At 37.1% G+C, this 26,484-nt stretch overlaps 1 protein-coding gene and 1 non-coding gene across 15 annotated transcripts in view; both read right to left on the reverse strand.

Moving 5' to 3' along the window:
* The window catches only part of COL25A1 (collagen type XXV alpha 1 chain), a 523,210-nt gene that overhangs the window by 339,025 nt on the left and 157,701 nt on the right, over positions 1–26,484 (reverse strand). The gene's annotated exons all lie outside the window — the stretch shown is intronic.
* On the reverse strand, positions 24,740–24,903 carry LOC119468548. Its single transcript, XR_005197242.1, has one exon. It is a non-coding gene; the product is annotated as a U1 spliceosomal RNA (small nuclear RNA).

A 26,484-nucleotide genomic window follows, 5' to 3' on the forward strand; every position in this document is an offset into this window, starting at 1 on the left:
ATGGTGAAACCCCATCTAAAAAAAAAAAAAAAAAAAGAAATACACAGTCATATAAATTTACCCATTGTGAATTCAATGCAAAAATTTTAACACCACCTAAGACTCCACCTAGATTTAAAGCAAATATGCTAAAACAAAATTCCTTTGAACCTTCTGAATGTGCTATCAACTTTCAAAAAAAATGGGGACAGCTTAAGTCAAAACAGAGGCTGGTTTCTCCCAAACAACTGAAGCTTCACTTAAATGGAGCTTTTTTTTTTCTTTTCTTAATCTTATTCTCCAAACCCCAAATTCATTCTGCAACACAGATCTACTTATTAAGTCATAAGGTCATAAAACATGAGAGGCAGAAATAGAATAAAGTTATACAAAACAGAAATCTGGGTTTATTTTTTCCCCAAAGCCACAGGTTTCAGAACTGACTCAATAAAATGTATTGAGGGGAACTCACATGTGGTAGCTCTCTGATAGATCCATATACAGAGAGCATAAGCTTGTTGGTCACATTGACTGTACAAACTATACAGAGCTTAGAGTCTGAGACACAGTTAATGTAATCAACAAGCACATGGTCTCACATACATGGCATAAGCATTTTGGTATTTATTTACCCATTCATTCAACAAATATTACTACATATTTAGTACTGTGCCAGGCAGAAGCTCCGGTGGTAGGGATACAGCTTATTGTTAACATAAAGGGCACAGAATTAAAAACAATAGGCCAGGTGCAGTGGGTCACGCCTTTAATCCAGCACTTTGGGAGGCCAAGGCAGGTGGATTACCTGAGGTCAGGAGTTCAAGACCAGCTTGGCCAGCATGGTGAAACCCAATCTCTACTAAAAATAGAAACAATTAGCTGGGTGTGGTGGCATGAGCCTGTAATCCCAGCTTCTCAAGAGCCTGAGGCACGAGAATCACTTAAGCCTGGGAGGCAAAGGTTGCAATGAACTAAGATAGTGCCATTGCACTCCTGCCTGGGCAAAAAGAGCAAAACATCATCTAAAAAAATAATAATAAAGTCCAATACATACTATAATTGAAGACAGAGCAAGAGCTCCTACCCAAATGTGGAAAATTGGGAGACATTTGTCAGGAAATACATCCTGAGGAAGTAATACTCAAACTGGACCCCTTAGTATACACGTGAGTTAGTCAAACAAAGAGAAGGAGGAAGACTGTCTCATTGCATGGATCATTTCAGGAACTGAAAAAGATTGATTTGCCTGGAGTCTCGTGTAAATGGAAAACTGGCAAGGCACCAACTGGAGAGATGGGTAGTTAGGGTGCAGATGATGTAAGTCGTGTGTGGCAGGCAGCCCCTGAGAAGGCCTCAGTGACCCCTGCTGGTGCAGTGGTCAGTCCCTGCATGTGGATTATGGCCTCCCTTCTAACAGTATATAGCAAAACTGTTAGGATATCACTTTCAAGGTTCAGGGCTTCTGTCTCAGGTGCCCTCACTCTTCCATGGAACTCTCACTCTGGGGGAAGCCACATCCTCCTTTGAAGAGGCCCACATGTTCTTTGAGCCGACGTGAGTAAGCTTCAAAGCAGATTTTCCCTTGAGATGACTGCAGCTCTGGTTGACACCTTGATTGCAACTTTGTGAAAGAACCACCCATTCCTAGACATCTGACCCATAGAAACTGTAAGGTAATAAATGTGAATTGTTTCCAGTCACTGAGCTTTGGGGTAATCTGTTAACACAGTAATACATCGCTAACATACCATGTTAAAGAACTGGGTTGAGCATTAACCTAAAAGAATTAAAATTTGCTGAAGAGTTTTAAGCAGAAAGAAAGATGAAATGTTCCTATCTGCAGCTTTAGACATTCAGTAACATTGTCACATTAAGCTTGAAATAAAAACCTGGAACTATCAATGAAAATTAAAAGTTAACCAAACAACACTTTCTGCAACAAAATTCTAGTTCTAAATTTCAATATCCTGTACAAAGCTTGCACCTCTCTCCTCAAAAAACCAGTCAACAATCAATCTAATTAACTTTGTTTTTTTGGTTTTTTGTTTGTTTGGTTGGTTTTTTTGAGACAGAGTCTCACTCTCACCAGGCTGGAGTGCTGTGAAACAATCTCAGCTCACTGCAACCACCACCTCCCAGGTTCAAGCAATTCTCTTGCCTCAGCCTCCTGAGTAGCTGGGACTATCGGCATGTGCCACCATACCCAGATTTTTAGTACAGACAGGGTTTCACCATGTTGGCCAGCATGGTCTCCATCTCTTGACCTCGTGATCCGCCGCCTCGACCTCCCAAAGCGCTGGAGTTACTGACATGCACCACCAAGCCCGGCCAATCTGATTAACCTCTTAAACGCTGTAGATGCTCCCCTCTCCACTTGAGATCCACTGGACCGCTGCCTTAATTTAGGCCTCTATCATCTCCAGCCTGGATCACTGGCAACAACGCCCTAATCATTTCCCTACCTAGAGACTCACCAGTCCTTCCTATCCACTCCCAAACTGTACAAAGATTATCCCCATAAAAACAGAAGCTAAGTATCATACATCCCATTATGCTGGAAATAATCTGGACCCCTCTGTGGTGACTGAGCAACCCCAAGCTTCTGAAAGAATTGGCAAAACCCAAGCTATCTGAAATAACAAGAAGAAATTGTTGTTGATATTTAACCTGCACATTCTCTTAGAATTTGATTTCCCCAAAATGAGTTATTTGCTTTGTGATGCTTGTTACTTATTGTGTTGATTACATTTGAGAAAATGAAGGATAATATGAAATGCTGAGATGTGACTTGTAACTTTGGCTCTGCTGAGATAAAACTTGTAACTTTGGCTCTGCTGAGCTGCAACTTATAACTTTGGCTCTGCTGAACTGTTCTGGTGAAAACGGGAACTCTGTGAAAGGGACTAACCACATAGCTTGACTGCCGGAGAGAGATGACAGCAGATAACAGCATGTAATAGGCTTCTCATTGCAGAGAGCCAATAAACAGATGTGTAATGGAGAGGCTTATTACCCAGATTCCTTTCCCAGGAAAGGCATATTGATTAGGACCCTGGAAAGGAAATGCGACCCTTACAGAAAGCCTATAAACGGACACATGAGGGGCAACTGTCTCTGTGGTTGAGATAAGGATGTAAAAGTCTTTCTTCTCCCACTGCTCCTCCAGGCCTACATGGTGGCCCCTCCTCTTGCAGTTTTGTGGTCAGGCTGGTTGTCCTGTGTCAGATCCTGTTCCCCGGTAGCTGTGAGCCCAATATGTTCTTGCTGATAATCATAAGTTTATGTTTAACCTATATTCTTGCTAAGGTGTATGATTTCTATGCTGACACACAAAGTTATCTTTACATTGTTCTGCTTTTATAATGCCATGTTGTGATTTTGTGCACCAGTTTTTGCAAATGTATTCTTTTTGTATAATTATCACTGAAACTTTGTGTAACCTCACTCCCCCTCCCCTATTGAAAGAGCAAAATTAAAAACCGAGGTTTTCAGGGGAATGTCAGATATCCAAGGAGCAGCATTATGTGGTGTCTCCCCTCCCCTGGGCCCAACTTTAAGGAAAACTTTTTCCTTGTCTCTCTCTCTTTTTCACCGACCACTCGATCACTTTGAGAGATCTTAAACCCACGTTGATGTATTGGGAGCTGGTCTCGCCAATACCATTAGATTATATAAAAGAATATAAACTGCTATACAAGTCATACATTTATTTCCATGACATGGCTCCTATTTATTCTCTATCATCTCTCAAATTTAAACTGGATACAGGAACCCAAATTTAGTAGGCTCCCAAAAAATATATCTGTGGAGTGGTTGGCATAATGCCTCATCAGGTTAAAAGAATCTAAACTTACTAGCCAATGAGTAAGGTATCCTATGTGCCTCTCAAAGAAGCCGCCACGAAGTTGAAGCATTTTTGGTTATTATCACTCCTTTCAAATACATGCTGTAATTTAGAGAAATTAAGGAAGTAGGGAGAAAAAAAATTTCATTCTTTTTGGTCAGTGAAGCCAAACGTATTTGGGGGAAAAACTTCAGACTCACATCTCATCAGAAAACGATTCCATTTACCAACCTAACGCCTCTGCATAGCTCTTCACAGCACTAAGTCCATGGCCCACTCAGGGAGACACAATCTTATAAGTATTCAGAAACAAGGCAAGATTAGTACCTCAGGAGCCGTTAGCATTTCCAAAAGTATTATACAAATTGTTCCTATGTGAGACATTTATTTGTGAAAAGGAAACTAGTAATTAATTCAGTCATTTCAACTGCACCATTGTTTCAAGTAATATTGCTGTCACTAAATCCTTTAGCCAAGTAACAAACTTAAGTGACTATGGAAAGCTCCAATAATCAAGAAAAGAAAGATCTCTAACTCCTCTAAAATCTGGTGACTTTACCTATGAAATTAAAGTAAGCAGAATTTTTCAACTAAAACCTCAGCTTTTATCTAAATGATATAGCCACATTCTGTAAAGTTCAATGAAAAGTTACACATAACATAATCATTCATCCTTAAAATTGCCTTTCATTGAGCAAAACTCTAATTCTTTATTTCATTCCTTTTGTAAGTTTTGACAAGGTCAAATACTAAAGTTCGGTGTTCCCATCAAGAGAGAAAGTACAGGCTGGGTATGATGGCTCACATCCGTAATCTCAACATTTTCAGAGGCTGAGGTGGGTGGATCACTTGAGGTCAAGAGTTCGTAATGGGCCTGGCCAACATGGTGAAACCCTATCTCTACTAAAAAAAAAATTAGCCGGGTGTGGTGGCCGGCATCTGTAATCCCAGTTAGGAGGCTGAGGCAGGAGAATCATTTGAACATAGGAGGCGGACATTACAGTGAGCCAAGGCTGTGCCATTGCACTCCAGCCTGGGAAACGAGCTAAACTCCATCTCAAAAAAGAGGGACAGAGAGAGAGAGAGAGAAACTACAAAATACTCTTCTTTACCCCTTGGATATATCTCCAAATATCCAAATATTTTATATTATCTCCATGCCATAGTAATATTAATTAATCTGTAAGGTAATTCTGCAAATTGAAGCCTATTTCTAATTTAAATGTGTAAATCAAAATTTATGTGAAAAAAAAAACTCTTCCACAACTTATTAAATAAACAAATAAACTCTTCATTAACATTTTGAAATACTAATATCAAAAGAAATATTCATCTTGCTGTAAATTCAGTTTGGAATGACTTTTAAAAGCTTTTCGAGGTTTTTTTTTCTAATCAGAATTATAATAACCATGATTAAGAAGTAACTGTTAAGTAAAAATGTATTTTCTAACATTTTGAGAAGTTCTCATTAAGTAATAACACCCCTCATAATTACCATGTAATAAGAAAAATCTATTTACATCTTATTTGCAATTTACAGTTCACTTAGATGGTTCAAAATCATAACAGCATCCAAGGAGAAAGATTTAAAAATCATTATATGACAATGTTTAATAGAAAGTGATGGCTTAAATGTTACAATATGTTTCTTGAATATCTTCACATTAAATAGTAATTGAACAAAAAGCCCCCTGGTTCTGCTTAAGGGCAAGTCCCACAAAGCCCTTCATTATTGGAATTTCCAACTTGGAAGCCAACCTAAATAACAAGGAGTAATTTGCCAATTAGAACTTCCTGCTCTTTTCTCTTTATTCTTTAAACACCATTCAGGGGCTGAAATGGTCAAACACTTTTAGCTTCAAAACAGCAACTGAAAGGATTTAATTTGTGTCTCTCCAAGGTGAACCTGTCAAGAGGCAGCCTTGATGCATTCCATGTCCCCCAGCAGCAATTTCCCTTAAAGACAGAGAAGTGAGTTTCCACTCTTGCAGAATATGAAGTTTCCTTTCCTCATTTCCCATTATTTATTTCAATTAATGACCTCCAAATTTTACACTTGGATAACTATTGGGCTTAAGAATGTTGCGTTCGTGTGTTCCTGAATTCTGCAAACATCTTTGGACCAAATCTCTGCGTGCGTGAGTGCGTGCGTGTGTGTGCGCGCGCGCATGTATACACTGGAAATAAACATTTCATAGCTACCTGCCACAAAGTGGAACGAGGACCACCAAAACTGTGTAAAATCCAAAACTGCATGGACCTAGAGAGGATCAAAGTATTCTCTACGAGAGCAGGGTTTGGCAAGAGAAGGGGTAAAATCGCCAGCAGTTAAAGACCCTTGGCAATATTTACATTTCTCACCTATATTTCCCTAATTGTAACCTGAGTTTGTTTCTCCGTTTGTTATTCAATTTAAAATTCCCAATAATTAACACAATTTAAATGCAGGCTTCTAAATTGCAAACACATTTACAGCTTAACACTAAATCAGTGAAATCAGTTCCTCCTTTCTAACCTAAGGAAACAGGAAAGAGCCTCTGGGCTTCCCCATCTACCACCCACTAGCACTAAAAAAGGAAGCATCAGTTTGCTCATTGTGAGCTCTGCACAACCCTAAGGGAATCGCGAATCGCTCACTCTCCTGAAACCTGGGAAAGGAAAGTTAGTTAAACTGCTTTTCAAATATTTACTTTCAAAAAGTATTTGTAGGCCGGGCACGGTGGCTCACACCTATAATCCCAGCACTGTGAGAGGCCGAGGCTGGTGGATCATGAGGTCAAGAGATTGAGACCCATCCTGGTCAACATGGTGAAACCCTGTCTCTACTAAAAATACAAAAATTAGCTGGGCATGGTGGTGCACACCTGTAGTCCCAGCTACTCGCGAGGCTGAAGCAGGAGATTTGCTTGAACCCAGGAGGCGGGGGTTGCGGTGAGCCGAGATCGAGCTATTGCACTCTAGCCTGGGTAACAAGAGTGAAAAAAAAAAAAGTATTTGTAATCAGGTTTTTTAAAAATTCATTTTATTCTGGGTCTATACTGATAATCTATTGAAAATGTATTACAGCTAGGCACAGTGGCTCACTTAATCCCAGTACTTAGGGAAGCCAAGGAGGGCAGACAACTTGAGGTCAAGAGTTTGAGACCACCCTGGCCAACATGGTGAAACCCTGTCTCTACTAAAAATACAAAAATTAGCTGGATGTGGTAGCAGACGTCTGTAGTCCCGGCTACTCGGGAGGCTGAGGCACAAGAATCATTTGAACCCAGGAGATGGAGGTTGCAGCGAGCTGAGATTGTGCCACTGCACTCCAGCATGGGTGACACAGAGAGATTGTCTCAAAAAAAAAAAAAAAAGTATTAGAGTATATCTATTTACATATTTTAAAATGAGAATATATTGCCTATATGAATGGAGTGCTTGTAAGGTCAGCCACGTTGAGAGAAGACATTGTTTTTTGCGATAGGAGATAGCAGAAGGTCAGGATCGATGAGCTAAGAGTTCAGGAGGGAATAGGCCTTTTTAGGCTGGTTGTTAGGGCAGGGTTTTCTTACCTCCCACACAGTTTTAAAAGGTCCCAGGGAGTGTAAATTAAAGATAAATACTATATAGCAAAAGTATCAATAAATATAAAGAACCTGAATTTCATTACTATTGTCTTTTTCTTCTCTGAGAATGTTTCAGTTCAAATAATTAGATCAAAAGAAATTTATAGTCATAGCACCTAGAACTTTAGCAAATGTTAGTGACTAATTCTCAAACAACACAAGCCACACAACTTTCCAGATATAAAAACAGACATAAAATGAGATTTAATAACAATATTTTAAAAATAGGAACAGACGTCAAATTTAGTTACACGTAGTTTGCAATGAATTCCAAGTGTCACCTAACATGCAAAAAGAATATACTGCCTGTTCTTACCTTTACAAAGGAACCTCACGTCAATTTGTCCAAGTTCATTCTGGCATCTCACCACGTACCCAAGTTAGAAACTGGAAACACTCTCATGGATGCCGGCTCATCTGTCACCAGGTTGTCTCCCAAGTCTGTTTCCTGGTCTCCCTTCACACTGTCCCACTCTATTCCAGGAGCTGATCACCCATCTCACTGCCACTAGTCTTGCTCAATTCTAATCCATCCTCCATACTGTTGCAATAATTATATTTCTTACTTACACTTTTGACCCTGTCACTCTCTTGCTTTTCATGCTCTGGTGGCTCCTTATCGCCACCCTTCAGCAGGGTGTTCCGTGGCCTTCCCCACTCTGGCTCTAATCTCAGGCCAGCTTTCCTCTGCTGCCCTCCTCCACCCAGGTCTTACAGTGTAGCTGCCCACCCTTCTCACCTTTCCCCAAATGCTCCTGCTCCATGGTTTGGCTAATGCTTCTCACTGCTTTTGGAATCTTCTTCCCACCCACTTCCTTTCTGCTTTTCCTCCTCTCTCAATCTTGCGTATTTTCACACTTCACTTCTCCTTCCCTTTGAAGTCTTTCTTCAAAAACACACAAGTCAACTGCTCTTTTACAAGTTTATTATCACAACATCCTTCATTTGTATTATCATACATGTCTCTTCCAGATATCCCCAATCTCAGCTGTCACATACACCCACAAATTATGAGCTGTGTGTTGATTTGTAGCCCTACTTTCCAACAAAGTGTTTGTATTACGAGTCTCTATCAACATATGTGGAGTCAAATCACTTTGGCAATGAATCTACGATTGTCAATGGACAATGATCATGAGCCATTTCAGAAACATTTGACCACTGGATCATTTCTCATCATTAGTGTTGAAAAATATTAAATCATTTAATAACACTAAATTTCAGTAATAATGAAATATATAAAAACTACACTACTCTTCAATGTTTGCCAACGAATATTTTTTAAGATGAGGGTCTCAATGTGTCGCTCAGGCTGGTTGGCATCACTGACTATTGATTGAGCTTACTCAAATGCATAATACTGCTGTGCACTGTGGTGATTTTAAATAATACTAATAAAATATAATCTCTGCCCATGGGAATTTTCAATCTAAAAATTTATGGCATCGGCTGTAGCCATAAGGATAATATATGCTATCTCATTGAGGTGAGAGGTTGCAACATATAAATGAGTCTACAAAACATAACAAATAGACATCTCTATGGATGCTGAGTTGTGGTTATAGTGAAATATCTGGCACAGAGCTACTTGTATTTTATTTGCAGCTTTTTACTTAAACAATTAGAATGTTTTAAATGGGTATTTAAAATATTCATATTTATATATGAAAAATGACATGTAGCATATAGTAGCTGGTTGTTCTACAGGATTAGATGGATTATAATACAGACATATATAAATGATCCAGAGGCCATTTCTAGGTTCACATCTAATAAAGTTTTCTGGATTGGTAGTTTACTGGAAATAATTTTATGTGCACGTCTGTGTGCGTATGTGTATATGTATGTACGTGTGTATAAGTGTGTGTATGTGTGTTTGTGTGTATAAGTGTGTATGTGTGTATGTATGTGTGTATGTGTTTGTGTCTACGTGTGTATATATGTGTATGTGTGTATGTATATGTATGTGTTTATATGTATACGTGTGTATATGTGTGTGAGAACATGTGATCATATGTATTGTCTCTAACTTATCTAAGCCACTGTGAAAAAACTGGTGGCTATTGAGACAGAAAACAAATCAAATAGGCCATCAAATACTATGAATGATCACATTCTGATCTCTTTTTCTATGATTACTCTAAAAGCTGTCTAGCCCCTCTGTGATCCTTAAAAGGAGACTCTGTTAGGCTTCATAAGTTTCTAAGGCCGCTGGTAGTTCTCTCCTGTCTAGTTAATCAGGTAATGCCTCCTAAGGGTACTTCTGAGATGAGTAAAAACTGGGGTCATAATTTCTAGACTGTCAAGAAAATGGGAATTTATACGTTAGATAAACCCCAGGGATGTTACATAGCAAGAACTTTTAGTCTGTGGGTAAAAAGGCAAAATATCAAGATGTGGTGAAAAGTTTCTTGCAGCTATTTAATTTATTTTAACAGTATGTTTCAAAAATAATTATCATTAATATAATCAGCAGAATATAAGATAGGAAAATTGTATCTGGAATTAAAGAGGGAAACAACTTTTTCTATGAGAATTAAATTTGACGCTGGGATGTTTATGTCTAATGACAAATTTCAATGCTGGAATATATATGCATTTATATTTTTTACAAGTTTGCCATCAGGACAATAATTTTAGATGTCAAGATGATGTGTACACCAAATTATTGTTGAATTTCATTTTAAAGAACCTATGTACTCTTGAGATTACATTTCTTCATTTAAACCTTTTAAAAGTAGATTATGTTCTCTATTCATTTTTTAACTGAATATTTCCAAACTTATTAAGCTCTGCAAATGCAGGAGTAAATAATTATTACTGTTTCTGTTTACATTTCTGTTTACCGGGCTTTTATTTTGGTTAGTTGAAAATTTATTCATTATAACTTGCAAAAAGAGAAATTTGAGATATGTTTAAAAGGTCTTCAACTGCGTAAAAGTAAATTCTAAAAATGCCACAGATATTAATAGTGTTTAGCACTTAGTAAAAAACAGTATATACATTGTGAATATATAAAATGCACCTGAATTATATGCTTTAAAATGATTAATTTTAATCTTATATGAATTTCCCCTCCAAAAAAAATGTATGAATGCTAATAGAGACCATTTCTATCCTGCTGAAAGTTATCTACAAATTAGCAGATGTTCCAATGTATGATGTCTTCCTAACTAGAGAACCTCCTCAGATCGCTACCATTTGGTATCTCTTCTAAGACACACTAGACTTACATTCTCTTAAGTCTCTCATAGTAATGTAATGATATTAACCACAAAATAAGCACAGAACAATTATCTTATGTCCATTCAAGTTTCAGCCTTAGTATTTTATTAAAATTCCTTGGGAGAAAAATTATCTACGTAAGGCATATATAATGCCAGTAACCTTATTTTTTAAAATTCTTGATTATCCTGAAAAACAAAATTTAAAGTCTAGCAGCAACATTAAAAATTCTTTACTTTGTATCAACTGGTTATAGGAATCCTTCCAAGTTGTCCCTAGGAATCATAGAAATATTGAAAGTAAAATTTCACACTGTTGATTTATACAAACACCACTTGCTGACTTTTCAATTCCTCCAAAGCTGGCTAATCTCCTGCTGACTTTAAAAATAGAGCCTTCCATGTTTCTAAAGATTCTCTGAATATATGACTAACCTTTATCTGATCTGATTACATCAGGCAATACAGGCCAAGAATAAAGAAATTATTACCAACCAGTGAATAAAGCTAACTTAGCCTATATAAAAAGGTATCCTTTATAATGAATTGTCTGTGCTTAGAGTTCTAAGCTGATTACTAAACTTCTACTTAATTGGATGCTGGACTAGATCTAGTCCAATATTTCCTAATGATATTTCTAGATGAAATGCATGTGTTTAGAAGTACAGCTTCAATTCTTCAAATTCTCTATATGAACAGGTAATTTTCAATAGAAAGCATGACTTTTCAATTTGAAAAAAGTGGCATTTACCCTACACTAAAAGGGGAAGAGAGACTCTTTACTTTCAAGTATATGTATTACTAAAAAAAAAAAAATCTCAATAATGAACCCCAAAGAAGATAAATAATCCTTATTATTTATTGTGATAAAATATCAATGGGACAAATTTAACTTAGCAGAATACAATAAGTGGAGTTCAAGAATTATACTTGAATTCTGATGGGTCTACATTAGACAAATCCATTAGCATATATTTCATTATAGCTGACTAAGCAAAATTTGGAAATAGCACCTATGAGAAATAAAGTATCCTACACTTTAAAGGACACAGAGCTATTCTGCACATTTTTCCCTAATAATTATTTTACCCTGATAACATTAAAAATACCAGTATTTCCACATTAGTGGTAATATACATTTAACTGTCATATAGTGAAGCAAAAGTTTTACTTTAAATGGTGCCTGATTATTGCATTTAAAAAACAAAACAAATAGCATTTTCACAAAAGCCAAAATGTAAAAGCAACCTAAGCACACATGGATGAATCAATGAAAAAACAAAATGGGGTATCTACATACAATGGAATGTGATTCGGCCTTAAAAAGGAAGAAAATTCTGACACATACGACAACGTGAATGAAACTTGAAGATATACCACTAAGTAAAATAAGTCAATCACAAAAGGACAAATATTATATAATTTTACTTATATAAAGAACCCACAGTAGTAAAATTCATAGAGACAGAAAGTAGAACGGTGGTTGCCAGGGGCAGGGAAAGGAATCAGAGGAGCCGTGAGGGGTGAAAAATGGGGTTTGATGGGTACAGAGATTCAGTTGGGGAAGATGCACAGTTCTGGAGATGGATAATGGTGATGGTTGCATGACATCTTGAATGTACCATGAAACTATACACTTAAGTGGCTAAATAGCTATGTTAAATGTTATATCATGTATTAATATACCACAATTTTAAAGATTTAAAGTACTTTTTAAATGCTGAAAAGGTACTCTCTATGTGTTTTTTTTAATAACCAAAAAGGAAAGGAAAAACGAGTAACAGCACTTACACAGCTCGGTGCCAAGCCAAAGGGAAATATTTCACAAGAGAGCTCTATTCCTTTTCATTATAATGCTGATGCCTCCAAAGAAGAACCACATATTTTACCACTCATCCTCTCAACAAAACTTAGTCACCGCCAACAACATAACACCTTGAGTGATTTTTGTGAAGATACATAATATTTGAAAATACTAGAAAAGGGAGTTGATACTGGTTCGTTAGAATTTATATATATTTAATTATTTTTATCAACCAATGATTACTCAGCTAACAGTGACTTTTATATGCTCATCATTGTTATGAATTCTAGGGAACTTACAAAAAAATTAAGACTTTTTATTAAGTGTCTAAACACTATACGTACTTTAGCTCAATTGCTGTATACTGAAATCCCATAAGGTCAGTGTTATGCCCCTTTTCAGATGAGGATGCCGAAGCTCCAAGACTAACCAGCTTGCTGAGCAGCACACAGGATTTGAGGGAGTCTGTCTGACTGTACTACCAACACATAGCCCTTGCCCCTGAGCAATCAGAAACCAATGTACATGAGCAAATGAAAATGTAAAGTAGTAGCATGAAAATTAAAAATAATAATAATCTATTTGCAAACTAGAAATAATTTAGGGATTTTTGAGTATCACTTTTATAGTAAATCAAATCTAGCCTAAATATCCTTCATGATTATCATCTTTATGATAAGTCAAACCTAGGTTAAATGTATTTTATGACTTTCACCTTCATAATAAATCAAATCTAGGTTAAATATATTTTATATTCTAAATAATGAGTAGCAATTAAAGGCTACCCAGGGAGATGACGGAATTTCTATGTATTAGAATCTTTAAGAATACAGCACAGGCAAAAGAACCATCTGTCTTTTACAGTTTATATACAGTATTATCTAAGGTCATTTCTTGAGGTCCTCTGACACTCAGCAACTGTCTTAAGATCTCTCTTTCTCACACACATACACAAAAACAAACTTTAATTATTTCCAAAGCTCGAAGGAAGAGTGGATCACTGAGGAAGGTGGTTCTGAAAACGTTAAGAACTATATGGTGTGACTGTTGGGTCATATCTGTCGGGCACATGCAGACTCAAAGACCTTGGCAGGACAGTTGTTCCTCTCCATAGCTGAGGCAGCTGCCTCATGAGCAAGAATATGAAGACACCACCTAACATGAGTGAATCAGAAAACATTCATAATCGTCATCAATTAGCTTATGCAAATCAGAAATTGAAATCCTTGGTGGAAAACAAAAAAGCATCTTCCCCAAGGAATCGAAATCTCATGCATGTCAACAGAAGCAAATAATACAGAAAGTCTTTCTCTTCTTTTAACTTCCCTACTCTTGATATTTCAATGAGAAGCAACACTTGCTATCATTTAGATACGTTGCTTTCTTTCCTTAGTGGACAAGGGAGAAGGGCTTGGCAAATATATCTTTAGCTAGTAGCAACAGGGAAAAATGATCATATTATGCCCTCTCTAGCTTCTCTCCTTTCCATTCTCCCCTCCCATATATTTGGATCTTTCTGACTATAAAGGAAGCTCTGATATCACTTAGGGCATTTCAAAGCAAGGCAGGGATGCTGTTAATAGTTTTAAGTATATTCATAAGATTAAATATTCCCTTTTTAAGCAACTCTGTTCAAGGGAGCATAAAGCTAACCAAACTTTACAGCACTTGAGGATAAGAGTCATTTGGCACTGTTGCTTCTACTATTCGGAAACAATTCCTCTCCTTCTTCTACAAGAACACTACAGACCCAAGAAAGAGAAACAGACTTAAGTTGTCTGACCTCCTCTGTTATCCCCCAGGCTGTTGGGAAAAAGCAATACATACATTGGTGTCCAATTTATCACTCCTATTTTCACAGTCATAAATTAATTCTCGGGCTTTAAAACAACAGGGTTTTCAAAGGACACTGTAAGGTACTTAAAATTCCAGTAACGAAACTCAAATGTATGAGGCAATTTAAAATCTTTATAAAAGCTCCCTGTTCCAAAGCTACGCCAAATGGTATCCTAGAAAGCCTGTAAAACAAAATGCTAGAGAGGTAAGGTTAAAAGTAAAGCACTAAACGCCTCTCTTCAGAGGTCTTGCTATATAGAAAGTAATCAATGAATGAATGAATCTTAGATCATATCCTGTCATAGCTAGTCAATTAACTTTGTTCAAAATAAATGATGTTCAAAATAAATTATCACAGACTAATCTATCATACATTATCTTCATCCACAGACCAACAGAGCAATTCAGATGTCCAAAGTTCTGTTTTGCTCACTCATATAGAATGAATTTGGTTAAACCAGGCACCATGACATAAGTATGCCAGATATGATTCATAAACAAGAAAATTAGCCAATGATTTTGGACAAACTGAGTCATAGCAAACAAAAGGCAAAGCAAAGAGAACAAAACAGAAATAAGGTACTTAAGGGAAAATCCTGTTTTGGGCACAGATCCAGAAGAAAAACAAAAACTGTCTATTAGGTACACAGTCAGAGTAGGGCCATTTGTCAAAGGTCTGTAGGAACAAACTCTAAGTGGCTGTCTTACATGTCTCAAGAGGCAGAGCCGAGCTGATGCTGTCAACTGCCGGTGCTGCAGCTCCAACTGCAGGAGCTCTAATTTGACCTCCTGAGAAAGAATCCCAATTAGAACCACATAAAGGAAGCCATTTAGACATGGTGCTTTGGGACAAGTCTGACCCAGTGTGTCAATGTCAAGTGAAACAAAAAACTAAAGGAACTTTCTCAAGCACGTTGTCTTTTCTAGATAAAAGCTAAAGACCTTTTAGACCCAGCTTTTGAAGTAGGCTTCCCTGGACTACAATGAGGACAACTCAAATACTGAAAGCCAGCTTGATATTTTCCCCCAAAGTCTGCTGGTGAACTTTGTGAAAACAGAGGAATATCATAACAAGCTATATGCCACATTCTAGCAAAATTAGCTAGTTAAAAATGTTTAATTCACAATGGTCAAACAGCAAGCTATGAAAAGTATTCATCTGTTAGTGATTTTACATTTGGCTTCCCATCTCAATTTGCCTTCACTACTGATTCCTTTTGGAATTGCCCCAAATCTACACTGTGTTGCTATTGCTACATTCAACTACAAAGCAAACTCATATGTTGAGATACAAAAACTAATGCCTGTTTGAAGATATAAGGGAGAAAGGGTATGGGAAAAAAAGGATAATTTAGGATTTCAACTATAAATCACACAGATACAAGAAAATAGCATGAAACAAAGGAAAACGCACTCTATTCCATTCCATTTTTGTTTTCAATGAACTGTAGATCAAAGGTTCTTACTTGCATTCCAGTGAGTCTTTTAATCTGTTAAGATTTTGCAAATGTACTTTTTTCTGTGTATAGGTACTGTAACTTTCATTAGATTCTCAAAAGGGTCTGTGACCCAAAAAGACTCAAGGGCCACCTTTCTAGATTTATGTGAATTTGCAGGTGTATTCGATCTATAATATCTGAAGCACCTCTTTCATTTTCAACCTAAGCTTGACAAAAGCAAAAGTATCACAGCAAACAAGTGCACAAGACCCAGGGCAAGGTCATATGCCTCCATTCACATTTTTAACTGACAGTCAGTTGCCTTCCATGTAGCTCCTGAAATTGAAGAACTCACAAGGCATTCCCAGGAAGGGCAAAGTGACTGAAGAAAGAGAAGAACTGTATATTATGAATATTCTCAATTAATAAAGAAATTGAAATAAAAGTTCACAAAATGAATTTTGACTCAACAAAAATTACTAGGATTTTAAAAATCTCATATCTTCAAGATTAACGCTCATTGAAAAATACAAGTTCAGACAACTAAAACCCAAAGAGCATACTCCAGTAAGCTCTTAACCATGTTCAATTAACTCAGCATAGGAAATTCTTTGGTAGATGGATGACCTCTTCGGTACAGTGCAGAGAGACAAGTTGTTCCATAATTTAATCAACAGAATAACTTTAGGTGCTTCCTGTGGGGTTTCTCCAATACATTCGCCTGTACTATTTTATAACTCCTCAAGGGAAACTCAAAGACAATATGTTCAATATGTACATAAGGAAACATGGTAATCATTTCCCCTAAAGAGAGATGATAATCAATTCTCTTAATGAGAGATAGTAATAAATTCAAAAGCATGTTAATACCCTTGCTAAAGCAAAATTTAAAGGTTGCCACTGTTTTATTTCATGTTTATTTATAAATCACCAATCCTGTCTTACAAGGATTTGGATAGGTTATTGGTAACAAGACAACCACCTATATATAAAAAATACATCTTTTCCAAGTACAGCTGCCTGCCCAGGAGGAGCAGTCGCTGAAACGAGACACTAGGCTATTGGCACCTAGCACATGATCATACAGCCACTGCTGCAGAGCACAGTGTGCGGCACTGTGCCATTCCCAGCACTAAAGCACACACAGGATCAAAGGCACGGGCATAACTGGCATGCCAGCATCTACAGCTCTAGATATGGAGCCAACACTAAAGCCTCTGAATACTTCTATATAAAATTACATGGATGTTGACAAACCACCTGTTGGACTAAAGAAGAAAAACAAATTGTGCCCCTATAAGACCACTTTTCACTGTATATTCCTGTAAAAATGGTTGTTTTTGTATGCATATATTCTACTTTAAATGCTTTGCAGTATCCAGCCTATGGAGAGTTATGGCAATTTAAAAAACACAAAAAGAAAATTTTGCATTTTAGTCTCTCAAAATGCTTTAGGGTTGCGGGGGGATATCTTTGTTACAATGTTTACCAATCTGTGTGTCTTCCTATGAATGGCAATGTTTTAAAGACAACAACAACAAAAAGCAGATTAAACATTTTCCCAATAATGCCTCCAACTCTCCCTCACTAAAACCTTCTAGGAAATACTATTAAAAAGCTGTGTTCTATATGGTATATTCTTTTATCTAGAGCATGTTAAATATGCAGGCATAATGGTAGTAAAGCAAGGTAGAAATAAACATAGAAGACAACAAGATGTTTACTCATTTATTAAAACCTACTAAATATCTATAATATTCTAGGAGCAAATCTGGGCTCCAGAGATAAAAAGAATACTGAGTCTCAGCCCTGCCCTCAAGACTATCTGTAAAGGGGACAGAGATAATGGACAATTGCTGGAATTAAATGTAATTTGTGGATTTAGAGAGCTATGTACATGATACTGTGCCTCAGTGATTTATGGAAGGTTTTGCAAGGAACAAACTTGAGAATTTTAAAGAAAATACCCTAAGTTATTAAGTTTTAACACTATTTTTTTAAAACAGTCACCTGGTTCAAAAATTCAAAAGGAAGAAATGGCTATATGTTGAACACTTTCCTTGTATCACCTGTCCCCAGTTACCTTGCTCTCCATTAAGCATTCAATGTTAACACAAGTCTCTTATAACACCCTAATATTGTTTCCCTGACTAATAAAGGCTTTGCCTGCCAATGACATTCTCGTGAGTATATTGTATTTTATTATTTATTTATATAGTATGTATTTTATTATGACTGAAAGGCACTCTGTAGTAAGTGGAGCAATCCATAAAAACAGACTTTGAATGTTACTAAATATCAAGTAAAATTCTCTTTTTACTAGTTAAACACGCTCAAAAATTTCTATAATGCATCAAAGTAGAGAAGATAAGAAACAGGAACCAAAATAAAAGAAAATATAACATGCATTCCAGATGAAAAAAGAAAATGGCAAGAATACCTTTAAAAATACGCTCCAGTCAGCCGGGTGCAGTGGCTCATGCATGCAGTCCAAGGACTTTGGGAGTCTGAGGCTGGTGGATCACCAGAGGTCAGAAGTTCAAGACCAGCCTGGCCAATATGGTGAAACCCTCCTCTACTAAAAATACAAAAATTAGTCAGGCATGGTGGCGCACGCCTGTAATCCCAGCTACTTGGGAGGCTGAGGCAGGAGAATTGCTTGAACCTGGGAGGCAGAGGTTGCAGTGAGCCAAGATCATGCCATTGCCCTCTAGCCTGGGAAACAAGAGCGAGACTCTATCTAAAAAAATTATATATATGGTCCAGTCTTGTCTTCATGCTTTATTTCATTAAATTGATCTTAATCTTTCCATGTCCTTTGCAGGGACATGGCTGAAGCTAGAAACCATCATTCTCAGCAAACTAACACAGGAACAGAAAACCAAACACTGCATGTTCTCACTCACAAATGGAAGTTGAACTATGAGAACACATGGGCAAAGGGAAGGGAACATCACACATCAGGGCCTGTCGGGGATGGGGGGTGAGGGGAGGGATAGCATTAGCAATACGTAATGTAGATGACGGGTTGATGGGTGCAGCAAACCACCATGGCACGTGTATACCCATGTAACAAACATGCACATTCTGCACATGTACCCCAGAACACAAAGTATAATATATATATATATACATATATATATATATACACACACACATACATATATGCTCCAGTACGAGGCTTTAATTAAAACTAAAATTACTGTCTCAGATAATTGAATATATTACTCAAGTGGGTAATTGGGTTATGATCTAACCTAATGTTTGCTATGCTAATAGTGGTGAGTTTGGTGACAATTTTTTTAAAGAAATAGAAAGATAATGTATACAGCCAGTTGTCACTTCTCTTCCTATTAGAGACATGCACAAGAACACACATGACAGGGAATCTTCTGCACCCCATGTTCACTGGCACCACCCCCTCCCACCATCCTTTGCCAGGTCTTTGCCTCCCCAGCACTAGCTCCCTCAAGCTTTCTTCCAAACAACTGCAATGGCTAGCAGTTGGGTAATTGGATAGTATGAAGCATGGTTCACAACACAAAATGAATAAAAGGAAAAAGAAAGAGCCATGAAGAACATTAATCATGAAGAAAACTGTAAGGAAAAGCCTCCAATTTGAGGTATTCTAAACTCACAAGACAGGGTTCTAACTATGCAGCTAAAATAGTGAATTTGGAAAGTATTATCAACATTAGACCATTTCTAGCATTTTGGAGGCAGAAGAGTGAAATCCACAGAAACAGAAGAAATATTCATGAGCTAGCAGAGAGGGTCAAAAGTGTGAAAGTAAGCAAGCTCATCAGCATAATAAACAAACTGAACAATCTACATATAATATAGAGGCAATCTAAACAAAGATTGCTAGTGAGAGGAAATAAAACTGATTACAACAGTACAAATAACACAAAATAAATACTTAAAATCATGTACTTGCAAAGAGGTCAGAGTGTAAAATAACAAAAGTTTCTAATTGTGACAAAACCAATTTCTCTTATAATAAGTAAATAGAAAAACCATAAAAGATACCCTGCTTGGACAGGAATAGTGTAATAAAGCTATGACCAAAGTTTAAACACCGGTGCCAAAATTTACATTGCTTTTTCTAATTTATATTCTATCATAGAAATTTGTATTGCTTTTCTTAACTTAGAGTCAAGATGTGTCCATGAGTAAATAAAGGTCTGAGAAAAAATACAATCGCTCCTTAAAGTTGAACATATGTGGAAAGTTGAAGAAAAGAACATCTCTTTTGTTCATTTTTAATGTCTGAATTAGTAAAATGAAGTCAAACAAAAATTTTAAATTTTTATAAATAAAGTGAACTATTAACAGAAAGTAAAGTTGCCTTGAAAATTGACCATACTTAACCCTAAGTAATAAATATTACTACAAGTTTTTAATTGAAGGTAAAGAAAAGCAAAGGAGACTCCTGCTTCTTTTATATTTTTACATCTAAGTTCGCCCTCCTTCAACCTGTCACGGATAGGTCACTACTACCTAAAAGATATCTTGGGAACAGCCTCTGTCCATCTGCACAATTTAGCATATTTGCACTAATTACTACAAGACTGGCCTATTGTTGGTCCCACAGTCAGTGAAACCGAGGTCAGCAGGAAGAGCTGTGTGACCCATGCACTGACCCCAAGGGATGGCCACTGACCTGCTAGCCTGACCTGTAAGTGAGGAAAGAACTAAAAATTCTTAGAGGGATTCACTCTTTTTTTAAACCCAAAAATAAAGTTTTTAAATGAGCATACCCTAAAATCCCTTTACCAACCTACATATTATATAATTAGTTTATTTCCTTTTATTACAATAATACAGCACTTTATTTGTATAAGTTTGAATATTACTAGGCTCTGTACATCTTATATAATCCATATATGAAATATTTATAATTTACATATCTCAACTCTTTTTCTAATTGTCTTTTAAGACAGGGTCTTGCTATGTTGTTCAGGTTAATTTCAAACTCCTGACCTCAAGCAATCCTCCCACCTTGACCTCTCAAAATACTAGGATTACACACATGGCCTCAACTATTTTATATGAATTTCAACTACATCATGATGTAGTTGGGGAACTAGAACCAGGGGAAACTTTGAATCCGGGAGATATTTGACAATCCCTGGAGATACTGATTCCTGCAACTGGAAGGTGGAATAGGCATCCAGTAGGTAAAATGGATACTGCTAAACATTTTATAGTGCATGGGACAGCCACCTAAAACACAGAGTTATGTGGTCTACAGTGTCAATAGTGTCAGGTTGTTCTAGCTGATGGAAACCTGAATTAGTCCCTCTTAGTGATTTGCCTTATCATCTAGCAAATCAATTCTTTCTTATCCCTAAATATCTACATCAAGTAACATTATATTGTTCCTGTAATTACCGGGATTGACTGTTTAAACGTAAGTTTTCTGAACCCCTGACAATGAATCTGAATTGTTAGGAAAGAGACAAGGGAATTTACATTGATATCCAGCACTGTACCATTTCTGCTGGACTCTGAATTGTGAAAGCCAAATATCTTCTTGGTTTTATATAACAGAGTATTTGCTTTTTTATGTTTAAACTCTTGAAGTTATATTGTATTTTCTTAAATAATTAAGAAAAACAAAAACAGCATTCCAGTTATTATATTAATATTTTAAAATTATACTGAAGCTAAAAAGCTTCAGTATAATTTGTAAAATTGGAGTTCATTTATAAACTTTCTTATAGGTAAGAAATAAGATGATGGGAAGTGCCTCAGAGTTCAGGACCAATTAGTGACTTCACCAGGGACTGTGTGCAAACTAGAGTAAGTATGAAGAAGCATTTCACTCCAAACCTCAGGCAACAGGTGAAATCTAGTGAATCATTCTGCAGCACCGTGAACTTTCCTGTTTGGTCTCTGCCAGTCATTCCAACATCATGTCCATTGCTCTACATATGGAGCCAGGAAAGTAACGTTGAATCGAGAACGTAAGAAGAACATGAGGGAAAAAAAAGAGCATGAGGACATTTTTAAGATAATAGAGAATTCAATTCAAATTAGTGAAATATGGTGCAGCTGACATAAATACAGGCAATTGAAAATATAACAGGAAATATGTCAGGAAAGGCTTCCTGTGGAAGGTTTTGAGTCAGATTTTGAAGGAAGAAGAGGAGAAATATTGTCTAGAAAGAGGTATAGAGCATTTTTGGGACATGTGAAGGCCCAAAAATAGAGATTAGCAAATCAAAGTCAGAGAAGTGCAAATAGATGTAAGTGACTGGAGCAGGGAGATTATACTGGTGAGTGCTCAGAAATTAATCTGTTAAGGTCAGCAGGCTAATGCAGAAAAGGGAATAGAAGTGGTTAAATCCCCCAAGTGCCAGACTGTATGGATTCTCAAGACACCTGCAACTACTGTCCATCACCTTGTTTTGTTTCCTACAGGGCAGTTGTTCCTCCCTAAAATCATCTTTATTTACCTACTTGACTTTTGTTGGTCTCCCTAACTACAATGCAAGTTCCATGCACTGAGTTTGGGCTGCCGTGAGGAATGTCTAGCCAATGAGAGCACTTTAAAATGAGATGAACTAGTATGGAAGCTATAGAAATAGAAACGAATTAGATGAAAGGAGTCAAAGTTTACTGGACTGTAACAGCTGATGTACGTGCTATGCTACAGATGTGGCCTGAGAGGCACTGTCTGACAGAGACTGGCCGCACTGAACATGTGGGGAACTGGCATCTCCGCAGCTGCCTGAACATGCAGAAGAGTTAATGACCTCCTCTCCAGGGAGCGAATTTATTTTAACTAATATGAAATTTACCTAATTTTAAAAGAAGGAAGCCAGTGGATAAGTTGTTCTTTCTTCCTACCCTGGAGGCACTGTTCTGACAAGCATTAGTTCCTGTGTCCTCTTTGATGATGTGCTGTGAGGCTGAGCTGTCTTTGGGGTGCTTCTTGTGAAGCTGTGTAAAGTTCACCTCCTTCTATTTGTTCACGTACCTTTCACTGCCCCTGCTTTGCTCCATTTCCCCTCACTTCTGCCTCCCTGGGTTTGCACTCTCCTGTAAAGTGCTAGGATGCTAAGCTTCTGACTCAGGCCATGTTTTCTGGGAATCCCAGGCTAAGACAAAAGCTACCCTAACCTACTAAATGAAACTCAACCCAAGTACTTAGTGCGTTGATTTTAAATCTATGTGGTCACATCCAGCAAGGTTTAGAGATGTGTACAATGTTACCAAGTGGGTGGCACAGGCTTTACGCTGCCACCTCGTCTGCCCAAAATTGTTTCCACCAGATAAAATGGGCTTTGCTGCAGCCATGTAACAACTGCCCAGAGTTTTTTGACCTATATGACTAGAGAATATGCAAGATGGGATATGAAGGAACTGAGGACAAAAGAGAGGTAGGCTAGCAACACAGAAAAGACGCAACAGGGAAACGGAAGCAGACTAATTGCAGAAGATCAACCATTTCCCCCCAGAAGGAACTCCTGCTGCACAGCCTGCGTGGCAGATTTTGGAAGCCTAAACAGCATAAATGGCTAAAGGTGTTTTCTGATGAATGAGGTTTTACTTCTTTGGCAGGTAACTGAAGTCTGACTTTAGGAACAAGAACACCTGGAAGTCAGCTCAGCTCTTGAACTTCTCCCAATTCCTCATATCAGGTTCACTATGAGAAGCCACCTGTGTCTCTGCTCGTCAACTCCTGCTGGTTTCTGGTTCTGATCTGTTGCAATGCACCAAAGAGTCATTTTTATGTACAAAAGTAAAATAAATAATTCATAAGGATTTCCTGACCCTTCAGCATTGAGCCAATGTAAATTTGGTCTATGTTGATGATCATAGAATTGCAAATTGCTTCAACACTTCTGCTAAGTAATTACTTAATCCAAGTAGTAAAACCTGAGTAATGTAAATTAACAAGTGGTATGGCTCAGTTTTAACAAGCAAAAATTATGAATTATGAGACTTTTTTTTTAAGAAATGCTTACGGAGGAGAATGCTATGTATCCACCAAACTCTGCTTGCTTTTTCTCCCGGGCACATAATGGAATCTAGGCAGAAGTAGGCCCGGCTTGTGCAAGAAACTGGCTATGCAAATCCTCCATGATATTTTCCTTTTCCTATTCACTGTTTGATAAGAGAGGAAGACACAGCCCTGAAGAGAATTTAGCATAGTGAAACAATGAAAGAATCCTGGATTCCTAAAAGAATACATAGCAGAAATGTCTCCGCTACCCCCCACACCTCCATCTCCCACACTGGAGATTGGAGTTTGACCTAATCAAGAAATATGTTTGTTTGTTTTGTTTTTAATGTTGAGAGACAGGATTTGAGGAAATTGTTGGTGTAAACAGTATTGGTTACTCCAACTAGTGCAAGTTTGTAATTCAGACTACATTAGCAACATTCATTTAATCATTTACTTAAAAGAATCATTTATCTCATTTGTTAATCTGTTCAAAAGTCCTCTAGGGCACATGCTTTATAAATGAATAAAACAAAATAAAATTATGCAAATTCATTTTCTCAAATGGTTCTTCTATGTTGTATGAAGATGCTTTTTGTTCTTTTAAATATTTTAAGCATTTCCACAATTTGCTTTGTATTAATTAGCAAAATGAAACTTTCAGCCCAGTCCATCCGAATAATCACAATTACATCTAGTTAGAAACACCACCACTTCCTTGCTTTTCAATAGTTTGTTTATTAATAAGCCTGGTTGGATGCCTCGCAGAAATGTTTCCCAAACCATTAAGCTCCACTTCATTCTGTGGTTTTAGACTCCAAACCCGAATTCAAAAACATCTTCCAAATGTTTGCAACAAAAACTGTTACCTCCAAATAGAAAAACAACATATGATAATAGTCATGTAACATCCTTTCCACACAGAACTAGACTGTGTATTCTCTGAGTTATCAGAAATAAAAATTCAAGCATATATATTTACTCAAATTTAGGTTGTAAGCTTCATAGTTAACAATCAGGAAAGGGCAACTTAAATTTTTTTTTTTTTTTACAGGGGAAAGCTCAAATGCAGTCCCCTACTACCACAAATTATGCAGTTGAGTTTCCCAAATTTGGGGAAATCGCAGGGGTCAACACATCCAGAGTGCAATGGATAACCCTCGCCCTGGGAAAACCACCTTCGTGATCATGGTATCTCCCCTTCCAGGTAGGTATAATTTTTTTTAAGTTTTATAGCTTTCAAGCAGAATATATACAGTGGTCATGAAGTCCTCAGGCATGGAGGCTAAGAAAAAACTTCCTAACAGTCAAGACCTAAAATCAGTTATCAGGATCAGCTCTAATAATTTCCAAAAAAAAGAAATGCAAAAGAAACTGCATAAAAAGTAAAATTAGTGCATACACATACAAAGATCTTTAAAGTGAATTTTAGACACTGCCCATTGTTTAAAAAATAATGAAGGGCCAAGCACAGTGGCTCAAGCCTGTAATCCCAGCACTTTGGGAGGCTGAGTCAGGAGGTTCACCAGAGATCAGGATTTCGAGACCAGCCTGGGCAACATACTGAGACCCTGTCTCTACAGAAAATTTTCAAGATTTGCTGTGTATGGTGTGGCACACCTGTAATCCCAGCTACTTGATCAGGAGGATCACTTGAGCCTCGGAGGTTGAGGCTTCAGTGAGCCATGATCATGCCACTGCACTCCAGCCTGAGTGACAGAACAAGACTGTCTCAAAACAATAATAATAACAGAGAATTAGTAGTCGTGATGATGGTGTACACTAGTGAGAAAAATTATAGTCCATATTAAGCGTATGCTATCTCCATAATATTAAGAATTTTAAGTAAATTAAGTATAATTTTAAAATTGCATTAAATACAGTTTCTAACTAGAAGAGGGCTTGTACATAAACAGTTGTTCAGTACAAATGTTTATTGAGCTGAAACATCTTTAGCATCAAAAACATCTGGAATTACAACATTTAAAAATTCTCATTTTTTGAGCTCTTGCTTTGAAAAAACAATGACTTTTTTAGTTGAGATTTCCATTTTTCCTTTATAAAATAACTTGTACTAAGAATAAAATTAGTTCAAATTTTCTACTTAAAAGTCATACACATACTATAATGCCTGAATTTCAAATCAGTAGGGTTCAAATCAGTGTGAGTTGTCTATGAGTGGGTGAAAGTGTATTTTTAGTTTTAACTTAAAGATAAGCTAAAGGTATTCCATGGCATATTCCATATTTCCTACTGAACAACAAAGGTATTTCATTTGGCATATCTAGTAGATCACTTGTCTCAATCTCCTTCCTTCCATCATTACTTATGCTTAAACATCCTTCAAGCTTTTCCTGTAAATACAGCTGGGACTCAGCTTCTTTCTGCTAATCTATTATTTTGTCACTTTTCCTTCTTTTATGTCCTCAAACAAGTGTCATCTTCCTGCTTTTATTTTGGCTGAGAACCCAACTGAATCAGTTTTCCAAACAAATCTGGTACACAGAACTCTAATTTTCCCTGTTACTTTTGCCTCCCTAACTAAAACAAGCCATCATCTGGTGGTGCTGTGACTCTACTGTATTTGGAGTTGGAACAGGTGCTATTTCCTCCTCAGGCCTAAACATCAAAATATTTGAGAAATGGGATTTGCACTCCACTGATCTGTGTAAAGTCATAGCTAACAACGACACATATTTAAAATGAAAAGACTTCCTGGCACCGTGAGCACACAAGCCTTAGGAAGGTTCTAAATGTTGTACTTTGCTATTGTGTTTCTCTCTGGAAAGTAATGCC

This window comes from Cebus imitator, unplaced genomic scaffold (assembly GCF_001604975.1).
Source record: "Cebus imitator isolate Cc_AM_T3 unplaced genomic scaffold, Cebus_imitator-1.0 Scaffold17, whole genome shotgun sequence".
Lineage (NCBI taxonomy): Eukaryota > Metazoa > Chordata > Mammalia > Primates > Cebidae > Cebus > Cebus imitator.